Consider the following 12,194-nt stretch of genomic DNA (forward strand, 5'->3'; position numbering starts at 1 on the left):
GTACATTTTTACTCATTTCATATAAGGATAGATAGGTAAATATATTCTTAAAATGCTGTTGTAGAAATCAATATTGCAATACAATAACTCAGGTTTTAGTGCTTATCTGTTCCATAATTTTTATTAGAGAGGAAAAAAAAAAAATTGGGTAGATGCATCTACAGGTAAGTACTGACTTTAGAGTAACCTGTTCTGTAAACACATGTTAAAAACCGGTAAAAGACAAGTATTGATTATGCTAACTCATTCTAATTAAATGGATACAGCAAAAGTGGCAGATGATACAGCCACCAGCGTATCTTGGGGCTTCCTGATGCCTTCCAGGCAGCAATATTTCTTAAGAAAATAGGGTTGTTTAAGGGAAATATAAAGCAAACTCCTACAGTGCCATCTTAAGTCTGAGGTTCAGCTGGTTTTTGTCCATAAAGAAGGCAGTTCAGAACAGAAGTAAGAGGCCCACTTGGTTAATAACAGTAAAAGGAATTCCAGGATTCTCATAGTGAAACCATGGTTTGTGCTTATTTTGCCATTGGTGGTTTTACTGCTGGTCCCTGCCTTGTCACAGGGAGCAGCGTTACTTTGGAAAGCAGAACTGCTTATTTGCAGGCTGCACAAACAAACCACTCCTGACCTTCTGTGCCGGGAGCTGTACTGGGGCAGCAGGGCCAGTGAGGGCAGCTGCTCCCATGAGAAGGCACCAGCCCCCCCACTGGCCACCTGCGAGCAAACTGAGTGCCACTTTAAATGGAACAAAAATCAGCATCACCTTGCAAGAAGTGCCAGTATGTCTGACAACTGGAGTTTTGTGGATGGAGTCCTTGAGTTCAGTGCACCAGGGTTAATTTACACAAGAGGGATTTGAACAGAAGTTACCCAAGGAAAGCAGTCTTATAAAGAAAGGGTCATTTTTATACAATAAGCTCTAGCCAGGAGGCAACCAAAACCCCACCTCCATCTCTGAGCAAAGCTATAGGAAAAAAAAAAAAAGAAAAAAAAAAGAAGGGAGGAAGAGGGGAAGGGCTCTGCTCTCAGTATTTATGCATGGGCTGGCCATGAACAACTCCTGCTTTGCACATTAGTTGTCCCAGAGGCTACACCACTCTCCTGTGTCAGTATTTAGGGCATCCATGAGTCCAAACTAAGGCTGTGGGTTCTGGTATCCGAAGGGAACGGCAGCAGTCGGGCCTGTTGCAGCTCAGTCACAGCACAGTATGTCCTCTGTGCCTCCACACTCCAGGAAAACACGTATCAACAGCATTTCCCTACGCCACAGGAGCATTTCAAGAGCAGAAACAATAAAGGTCAATAAAAGTCTAAAGTTATTTGAAAATTGTATGGGCGCTGCATAACTCGTTTGACAGATGGAATAAGATAGCATTTTAAATTAGGTACTTTTCCTACCAATATTTACATGTTGTAAAATACTTCTTACGGCTACTTTCTGTAGCGAATAAATTACTAACCCATTTTACGCCATCTTTTATAATAAGCTATTAAATAATTGAGAAAAACTCTGTCCATTAAATATTTAAAAGGCCTTAATTTCCCTACTCTCAACAATTCCTCACTTAAAATACAGGGTATCCCTTAAAGGGCTCCTCTTCAGTAAAGCGACTGGTAAGGAAGAAGCGAGTTCGGTGCCTCGTGATTTACAGGGTGATTTGCCAGCTGAGGGTTTAAATCCCCGTCAGCCCTGCAAAACTCTGATTACTGCAGAATAACGAACCAAGGGAAAACAGGGCAACGGCTGGAATTTCTTAGGGGTGGGTGGTGGGGATGACACGGGACCTGCTCCGGTCACTGTGTGTGCTCAAAACGTGCCGCTGTTTGAGGGGAAACAGAGACAAAAATCAAGAAAAGTGCCAGGGCTTGGCCAGCTGCACCTGTTACACAGCGGCTAACCTACACTGCCCGCCCGTCGCAGGGCCAAAGGGCTATAAACACGCCATACATCTCACCATACATTTCGCCATACATTTCGCCATGCCCCTCCAAAGGCCCCTGTCCCACCGAGGCAGCGCGCCCCCAGGCCCGCAGGCTGGGGAGCAGTTGCAGCCCCTCGGGGCAAGGAGACCCCGAAAAGTGGCAGCTCCTCGGCCCGGCCTGGGCCCCCCAGGCTGCCTTGGGGGGCAACGGCCCTGTCGCTGCGGGACAGCGCTGCTTTTGGTGGCGCTGAAGCGGGCTGAGGGGCGACATGGAGCCGCGGGGGGGCGGGCCCCGCTCCCCACAGGCGGCCTCCGGCCCTGCGGCGTGGCGCTGCTGCCCCCTAGCGGCCGCCCGCCGCAGCTGTCCCCGGGCCAGCCCGCATGCATAATTCAGCGGTCAGCTATTAAACACTTCCAACTTTTGTCATTACTCGGAAATCTCATTAAATCCCATCCGTACAACGGGCGCAAATGGCTCCGCCGAACCCCGCTCATTGTTACCAGCCGGAGCCATCCTGGCCCTCAGAGAAAGCCCCCCCCCAGGCCCCCTGCCTGCCGCAAAGCCTCTAATTTGCAAGTGCTCCTTTGCGCGAAAATGAACTGTCTGTGCAAATTAAGCTTTGTCATTAATCATATTAACACGTTGCTGTCACAGGATTCCTCCACTCACCCTCCCCTCAGAGGGGGGGCAGGGGGCCTGGAGGCCTCCCACGCCGCCCCACAGCCCAGGCCTGCTCCCCGGGGTCCCCCGAGCCCCTCAGACGGGCCGGCCACAGGGAAATAACGGGAATTCCTTCTGGATTTAGCCCCTGGGCCCTCACCCAGAGACCTCTGCATCAGGTCAGGCAACCCAAGCTGGATCTCAAGCCTTCAAGAGGCAGTAAATTCACCACAGCTAAGTTACTCCAACAGTTAATTAACCTCACTTTGCACGCCGCACCCTCCAGCTTGTACCGCCTGATATATTCTGCTTGTTCTCCCGGCTGGCACATCGCACAGGGATGTGCCGGGTCTTTAGAGGCCTTAATTCTGCCCGTCATTACTCTACTCACACCGATCAACATGTACGCCAGGCAAAAGGGACTACAAGAAGGACACAGAGTTATGGGCGTAGTAACAGAAGACTAACCTCACAGTGCAAGAAAGCAAAACCTCTCTCAGGCACGCCTCCTCTACCTTTTACTTCCAAAGTCTACGTCAAGTTTTCTGCTGTGTCTGCTGCCCCACAGGTATCATGGAGGGAGCTCCAGCCACAAGCTCCACGGGACAAACTGAAGCAAAAGGGCTGTTCAGATGGCGAGAAAATGAACTAAACGAGGAGGCAGCAAACTATAAGCGGCTTCCTCACTTTAAGCAAGCCAGGAATGTACCCTAAAAGCCATGGGGCAATGGCAGCAGCCCTCCCTCCAGCACTTCTCAGGCCCCAACACACTTGACCCACAATATTTGAAGTGCTTGTTTACGACATCACATCCCATTTACGACAGCAGCACGGCTGGCGGCAGCTCAGTCTGTCACCACTCGTCAGCTCTTTCCACAGGAATATTGCAAAACCTCACTTAACAGCAACCGGGGGAGCTGGGGAGGAAAAGAAAACAATGCCGGTGAGAGCTAAAGTAAATAAAACCCACAGCCTCCTAAGAAGGAAGAACTGAACTCTTAACTATATCCACATAGCATGAGGTATCGACCACGCCAGCAGCCAAACCATGCACACACAGACAGACATCCTATGTACCGTGTGTTAGGGGGAAATGTGTCTGTCTTCACCAGCATTTGGAGTTCTCTAAGGCATATCTATCTTCACTGTCTCCTTTAAAGATGAGAGGAAACCTTACCTTTGTTGTGGGCACATTAAGAGCATGTGCTGGGAGGACTGCAAAATATGCCTGAGCCACCCTAATTTTCTCCCCAGTCACTGTAGCCTTCCTCAGTTAATTATGCCACAGTGAGAATGCCGAGTTGAGTGGATGCTCTGTTGGAAAGCCTTTTTCAGTTGGACTTGTTTTAAGTGAGAGTTTGTGGCCTCCAAGTTTAATCCAATGGAGCTCAGGTCACACAGATGCAGCAACAGCAGTGCACAGAATCAAAAAACAAATTCAAGCAAAGGACTGAAGGTGAGAACTAGAGGACTGCAAGACCCCAAGTTCAGAGAGTGTAAGAAGGAGTTTGAAATCAAAGCTGTTTCCTCCTCTGCTGAGACAGAACAAGTCAGGTGTCTACTCAGAACCTGACGGAACGCATACTACAGGGGGCTAGTTCAGGTCCCCCTGAGGCAAGGGAACAGTAGCTTCCTCATACACACTAACTCCAGCACACATTCTGGGGACCAGCTTTCAAGTGTATTTATGTGGTAAGAAGTAGTCTTGTAAATGAAGCATATGAGTTAAGCTGGCACAAATAACTGATCACTTGCAGTCCAAAAGTATAATGTCTGTGGATGAGACTACCATCTAAATGAAATAGAATCTTTTAGAAATGGAATCTTAAGGAAAACGTCTTGGAATCTGTTCTCTCCACTCAAAGTGAGCTCTCATCTTCCCTCCAGCAAAAAGTCCACCAAGACCAACAGGACTGCTTAGAGAGTACAGTTATTCTAGCTGTAAAGTAGGGGCAAAACAGACCCTTTTCTCCATACAGCATTTTTTATTATTCATCACCACCCCACAAAGAACCCTTCTGCCAGATTAAACTCCTGAAGAGCTATGTGTTGCCATCACAGTTTCATTTTCAAGGCTGCAGACTTCCCAATTTGGACAGACAACACAGGATATGTCCTCATTACAGCCCAGCATTTCAATTCTTTCAACTACATTTACCAGAGAGAATTCTTCATTGCGATTATCCAGGTTCTTTCAGTCCCTCACTACAGCTCAACATCTTCCCCACCCCGTGGCCTATGGCCTGCTTAAGAGATGGGCAGACTTAAGCACTGTGTTCAAGGCAGCGCAGGAATTGCTTCAACCCTGTTCAAAGAGGAGGCAGAGCAGAGACAGTGCCCTGCTTCACTCCCAGCTGAGCTCCCAGGAGCAGAGCAGTACTCACGTAAAGCATGCAGCACACCAAAAGTGGAGAGAAAGGTCTTAGAAGGAAATCTCTTCAGCAGGATGTTTCAGACACAGCAAACGTGTTTTCTCTTGCTGTAAACTTTGCCTGACAGGTAGCAGAGCATTAAAGTTGTTGCATAGATTATCTTGAGCAATAAGACAGTGTTTTCTATATCCTGGATTGCCGGAGGAATTTCCTTTCTTCCATGGAAGGAAGAGATAACAGACCTGCTATAGAGCAGGTCAATCATCTTCCTTCACACTCACCAGGGACCCAGGTGAGCTGGCAGGTTATTTTGCAGAGATTGCTCTCGTGGTTCATGAAATGTGGGAAGGGATGGAGAAGGGGACCTCATCAGTTTGTGCCTCTGGATAAAGCCCTGGGAAGTCCCAGGCCTGTACCAGGTGCCTGGTGGCCAGCCCAGGGCTCACGTGCAAGAAGCAGATGACCACTTACTATGGGTGACCATTCAAATTAAGAACAAGAGGCAATCCCAAGGAAATAACATGAAAATCAGGAGATTCAGCAAGAGCCAGCAGTAGAAAAGTTGAAATAGCTGTGTTTGTTTAGTCAAGAAAAGAGTTTATAGGAGACATGCTGTCTCCTTGAAGAGTCTTGCTTTAAAGAAGGGCATGATTTAAAGAAGTGGTTCTCTGTAGCTACTGCAGAAAGCATAAAAATAAAGTGCCTGCAAAGATAATTTAGTGTGTGCATGAAGAGAAAGTTTCTGTATCTAAGTATGGGAAAATAGTGGCACAAGCAGCTCAAAAAACTCATGGAGCCTGCTTCAGTGGAAGTGTTTGGTTTTTTAATTTGCTGAACACATATGGGATGGCGTCAAGGCTCCCTTCTCCATCCATAGGGCTGGATTAAATGTTTGCTCAGGGTCTGTAACAGGACTACATCTCCTTTATACCTTGGAGCAAAAAAGCACTGGAATATAAATGTGAGGTAAATAGTCACTGTTCACAGTGTCATCCTCAGAACCCTGACCACAGACAGTCATCAAGACAGAGGTTAGTGGAGGAAAATTGTGGCAAAAAAGAAACTGAAAATAGCTCCTGCACATATTGATTTTTTTTCAAGCAGACAGGGTCAGCTCGTATTATATTCAGAAATCTTTCTGGTGGTTCTCAGGGTCCCTATGCAATCAAATTTGGTTCTTTCTGATTCTACTGCATTAGAATACTACATTCTCTCGTTATTCCCCCAAACACCTTATTCACAGTAAATAGAGCGTGTCCACTCATCCTTCTCCAAACCATATTAGGACCTGACTGCAACAGGGGCTGCCCATTTCTGTGTAATCTGGTCTCTGCTTTTGTTTCAAGTCATGAAACACTCCAAGAAGAAAGCACAGAATGGCTGGTTTTGCTTTTAGAACACAGACATGCTTTATGAGCAGTGGGTGCACATTAGCTGATGAAGAATCCCAACTGTCTGGGTATATGGGATAATTGTTCCACTTGGGACTCGTTAGCTAATTGTTAAAAGATTCTAAGGAAAAGTATTTCATAAATAGAGCACTAAATTTCCAGAAGTGTAATTACAGGCTGAATGCACATCTTTATCACCTGTGTTATCAACTACGTAAGCCAATAGCAAAATATCTTGTGGTGTGCTATCTCTGTTCTCTCTGTCAGTCTCAGGGTAGCATGTAGGATAATTACTAGCAAATTGAAAGGTTACATTTTTGATATTCCCATTTTTGTACAAAGATAACACAGTCAGCTTGGGATTGGTTGAAAATTCTATCCCTAGCATATAGAACCTCTGGTGGCAATAGTGAAGCACAAACTTGCAGAGGAGGAGAGAGGCACAGACCAAAGCGCTATAACCCAACTTCTTGACCTTGTTTTGTCAGTTCACTTTGCTGCTATGGGACAAGCTTTTACTCAATGTTAGAGAACATTGTTTGCTTATCGGAGACTTCTCAAGTTATTTTAGAAAATCATTGCTCTACTGAATAAGAAAATTCCAGAACCAAATTCCTGACCTATCAGTTCAGGAACTACTACTAAAAAGAAAAAAAGTGTAAAAATCATTCCTTATTTTCTGTAACCAAATGACAGAGGCAAAATACTGCTAATAAACTAGCAAGGCATTTGTACGGCACGAAGACTTGGAGCTGGGTCAATAAACAATTGCACTTTAAAGGAGAACCCAATCTTGTTCAGTCTTGATTCTAGTTAAATGAACAAAAGCATATTCAGAACCAGTCTCAGAGTGGTATTTGCTTTTCTATGGTTTGGCAACATCATGCGGAGCAGAAATACTGACCATCCCACAGTGCATCTGTGCTGTACACGGCACTGTCTGAACTAGGCATAACTTAATTCCTACCCCAGCATGAGCCGGCACTGGTCTTCAGTCCTAAACTCTGATCTCTGCTCAACATTGTACCATAGAGCAGCATCTGCTTGTTTGGAGCTAACTGGGGCACCACAGTACAGGCATGGCACAGCTGGGTTTGAGTTTGAGACCTGAGTGAGGCTGTAGCTATACACCGTTTGTATTGTGCTCTTCAGGTACCAGGAGTCATATAAGGTTTTCTAATTCCTGACAGCAGCCTACTACTGAGTCAAGAAGAAGAATATCAGATAGATCTGTTAATTATCTCCTGAGCCATTGGTCCTGCGGCCCTGGAATCAATATTACATTGCCAGAAGAAAAAGTGAATTTAAAAACTGGACAGATCTCAGAAAGATGTATCATGTGTGATGCGTAGCACGATGCCCTAGCTGGTTTGGCTGCCCCAGCAGACCACTAATATATACATGGAGTGACTCTGTCTCTCTCCTGTAGGCCCGTGTCTTTCTCTTTGTAACCAGAAGAATTCCAGAATCCAATATGACTGCTTAATAAGGTAACACGCTCAGATACTTTCATTTCCAGCAGCAGTAGCTACTGCATGCCCCAATGTGATAGAATTTCAGAAGTCCTATAAATTACATTTTGCCTCCTCACCTCCAGAATGGATTTCCTTCATCCTTTCCTCTTTCAGCCTAATCCTTCAAGCCTCCTTCCCTGTTCCTTCTCAGCCCTCTCTGTTTCTTGTTTGCACTGCATCTCCTCTGGGAAGTTCATCTGCCTGGCAGCAGCATATGTGTGAGCATCAAGAGAATGGCTGGCAGGCAGGGAAAGAGACCCCACCTGAGTTACATATTAATCAACAGTGAGAAAAGGTCTCGCCATTTAAAGCGGATTAATAATCTAGTAATCTACTGGATGCTGTTTTCATCCCTTCACAGGCATGAGGAAGCCAGGTGGAGCTTTGGATACTGTTGCAATGAAAAAGGAGCAAACCTCAAAAGGTGCTGAGGGATTGGTAAAGAGAATAGTCGTAGCCAGACACTTTCCTGTCCCTCCACTGCCAAGGCAGGACAGCAGCAGCCACAGCAAGCTAAGAAATGCTCTTCAGAAACAGTAAGAGAAGGTGTCAGCACGGTATTTCCCTCTCAAGCACCTGAATTGTCAGAGGGTCCTCCTTCCAGCACCTGTCACAGCTGAAGTAGTAACAAATTTCCATACAAGAGGCTCAATCAGTTACTCTAAAGTAACACCACATCCAGACTTTGAACGAGTAACAGCATGACCTCTTCATGGCTAAAGCTAGAAACTATTTGTTTAAAAAAAATTAATAATATATTTTTCACAAAGAAGGCTGAACTTCAGGCTTTCAGTTCCCAATCTGCCTAGGATGGATTTTTGGTTTTCTATTGTCCCTTCATTCATGAACAAGCCACTTCATGATCACATAACCATGTGCGTGATTGATGGGAGGAGCTGGGGGGAGGTAAGTGGCATAATTTTGGTTGTGCTTTGAAATGCTCAGGGTTGGAAATGAAATATGAGATTCTCACCACTTTCCCTGCCTCACTTGATGGCAATTATGATTGCCTTAAAGATGCGAGATCTGTTGAAAGTAATAAATTGTTGATTGTTTATTTTCAGGGTAGACAACAATCAGCTTTTAATCAGCTTCCATCACCACTAGAGAGCTATTAACTCTCTTAAAAATAATTAGAAAACAGAAAAGAAAAATGTCCTCCAATTATTTTCATCGAGGAAACTGGGACTTTATGGGAAAAAAATAATCTTAAACTTCACAAAAAAAGTTAACTTGGTGGCACATTTAGTTCACTCTAACAATAAGATACTGTTTGCCAGAGAGGTGGGGAAACAAGACATGAAAAACTGAACCGCACTTCACATTTTTCTACAAAGGCTGCCACAGATAGTCACCCACCAATCTGAGTGCTGATTCATACACCTTGTCACAGCCACCACTGCCCTGCTTGCCCCCTTCCAAATCTTTCTCCGAAGGTTTTCTCCACCTTCTGTTTCCCAGAGCACTGTCCTTTTACCACATCCTCCAGGTTTAGTCCCATATTGGCAGCTGTTTCCCCTCACCTCCACCAAGTATAATTTGTCTGTGGTCATGCTCACCACGGCAGAGCTAAAGAAAATAACTGCCCTTTCTCCTTCTCTGGGTTGTGCTTCCTAAGCCTGTATGATGTTACGGATATTGGCATCTGAGTAAGAACCAACATTTTCAGCCACCTGGGGTGGACACTCAGTTATTCCTGCTGAATTATAGATTTTTTTTTTAAGGAAACAAATTGCAGGAGTCTTCCATTTTTCTGATCTCTGACTATTCACAGAATCTTGTCTTTCAGATCCCCACAATACATTTTTTTCCATTTTTTAGTAAATGAACAGTGAACACTGTCCTGGAGGTAACAGTACTCTAGCTTAAGTACAATAACAAGAGCAGCCTCCAAATTTCAATCAGACTAGAATTAGCAACAGCAGATACTACCTTTCCGTTATTTCAGATAGACAACTAAACAGAGACCCTCCATCTCACATATAATTTCCAGAAGTTTTTCCCACCAGTAATCCCATGAAAGTATACCCTCAATATGCCTCATTCACCTCCACCCTATTGCCACACACACCTTTACCAGTAAGCTGGTTGTAACTCCAATGCACCCTCCTTGCCGGGAAGCAAGATAATCATGAGCCCTTCGCTAGGTCCCAGCTGCTGTCGCGCTCCTGTTGTTGAACTGCTACTCCACAGATATTTGCCTTTCAGGGTGGAGACCAGGCAATGTCCTGTGTGTGCTTCTGCTGTAGGAGCAGTTAAGCAGCAAGCAGCCTTTGGTAAGAGACTGGGGGACAGGCATGCTTTTTTGTTACAGCATTGCAGGGAACCTGTCCTCAAAGCCAAGAAAGGACGCCCTTCTTGGTGGTAGGCATCAGTCAGATACATGTTCTCAGATCCAGTAAGAGCTAACTGAATGAAAGTTTAATGGACTGTAAAAAACAGAACAGACGGGGTTATGGATTCTAAGGGACCACTACCTAAAGACTATGTAAGGGGCTGAGCTAATTACGTACTCCCTCACCAGGACCCCAGTGCTCTATCTTTTTATTTTTTTTTTCAATTGCCCATTGGAGATGAATTGTGATTTACTTTAAAAAGGGATTCTTCTTGTAAATTGATCACTGTTAGACCCATTTCACCTACTAGTGTCTCTTTAAAGATTCATAAACTAGAACACAGAAGTGAAACTCTCTCACTTTAACTGTTCCCATCTGAGTTTCCTGCACTGCGAGATACCTTTTTAAAGAGGCCTGTGGAGTGATTGCATCATTTTTTCGAATTTTAGGGTTGTTGCACAAAGCATTTCCATAGCCTGGCCATAGGCAAGACAACCACACAAACTGAAAGAAGGCCATTAGCAAAGATAGTCACGGAACTGGTTTAGAGTTAAAACTGCTATTGTTAAAAATGTACTACATCTTAGGGACTATAGCAGGAATTCGTTAGGTCTTTTACTTTAATACTGATCACTAATTAAATGTAAAGCAGCAATGCTTATAAAAAAAATGGATATGGAAAAAATCACTTACTGGATTTATATTTTCCCCTCTCCAAGTGAATCCCCTTCCTCGCAAATGACAAGCCAAGATTAGCAAGAGAGGCTTCAGGTAACCAAACCTTCACTCACCAGAGGGTACCACTGCATCCAAAAAGAAAGATACAGACTTTTAATTTAGAGCTGCACCTTGCACGAGGTAAACCCCCCTTGTTTTCACATAGCTATCTACTGCCAATTTAGTCAAATACCTTGGATTTCCACCAGGGATGAAGTCCTGCCCACCTTTATCCTCCCCCAAAATTCACAGACACTGCCAAAATTCCCTTCTCTGCTCACGGATGCTGTTCGGTAAGCACCCAAAGGACATTTTCTAGAGAGTGTAACCACCCTTATTTTACCCTGTTTGTCCTTTCTCTTTTTCTGAGTTGATGGCTTTGAGTAAACAGAATGAATACTTGGGAATTTATCTGTTCAGCTTCATTCGGATTGTACAATTTTGAGGAGGTATTTGTGAGTATGATGTTTCTTGTAGCATCTGTATGTCAGAAAGACAGTATAACTCACTTGGTGTACGGACACCGCTGCATAAAACAGAACAAATGGCTGGAGGAGGGTGTGGTTTATAATTTTAAATTATTTTTGCACTCCAGCCAAACACAGCTGGTTTCTTAAACCACGGTTTTGTCCTTTTTGAATACTCAATTGTACAAGATTTCCTAAATATTTCTGTTTGCAATAGTACTATCCAACTTATTACCCAAGAATAGCAGTATTGCATAAATAATCTATTACCTCTTTTACCTGAAGGTCTCAATATCTAGTCTTCAAGAATATGAACAATTTCTAATTTAGTAATAGAATATTCCCATGATAGTCACCCTAATAGGAAGGTATTACTTTTTGAAGGTTCCTGTTCTCCACTCAGGAGGATTTAGGGTCAAATAGATCATTCAATGACAGTGCGTCCTCTTCCAGCAGAGCCCCACAAGTGCGGGGAGAGATCAAGAGCAGGCTGACTCTCGTGTGCAGAGCCAAGACCCACGCGCCATGTGTCAGCATTCAGGCTAGAAGCAGGAGTGTTGCACTGAGGAGGCAGCGGGCATTGTCATTGTTGCTCTGTGCCAGGATCTAAGTAAGCAAAGTCAGCAGAGCTCTCTGAATATGGCGCTCAAGCCTGGCTTAAGCTCCATTGCAACAGTCTAGACACAGCTGTAGGTTAGAGAATCCTAGAAGGGTGTGGGTTGGAAGGGACCTTAAAGATCATCTAGTTCCAACCCCCGTGCCATGGGCAGGGACACCTTCCACCAGACCAGGTTGCCCACCCGTCCCAAAG

At 44.7% G+C, this 12,194-nt stretch overlaps 1 protein-coding gene across 9 annotated transcripts in view; it reads right to left on the reverse strand.

Annotated features, from left to right (window-relative positions):
• The window catches only part of TAFA4 (TAFA chemokine like family member 4), a 93,792-nt gene that overhangs the window by 57,568 nt on the left and 24,030 nt on the right, over positions 1-12,194 (reverse strand). For 3 of the 9 annotated variants that reach the window (XM_037386971.1, XM_037386972.1, XM_037386968.1), the window contains exon 2: positions 10,893-11,002. The exons of the other annotated variants lie outside the window; for them this stretch is intronic. The gene's annotated coding sequence lies outside the window, so the exon portion shown is untranslated. The remainder of the gene's footprint in view (positions 1-10,892; positions 11,003-12,194) is intronic. 9 annotated transcript variants of the gene reach the window in all.

This window comes from Falco rusticolus, chromosome 4, assembly GCF_015220075.1.
Source record: "Falco rusticolus isolate bFalRus1 chromosome 4, bFalRus1.pri, whole genome shotgun sequence".
Classification (NCBI taxonomy): Eukaryota; Metazoa; Chordata; class Aves; order Falconiformes; family Falconidae; genus Falco; species Falco rusticolus.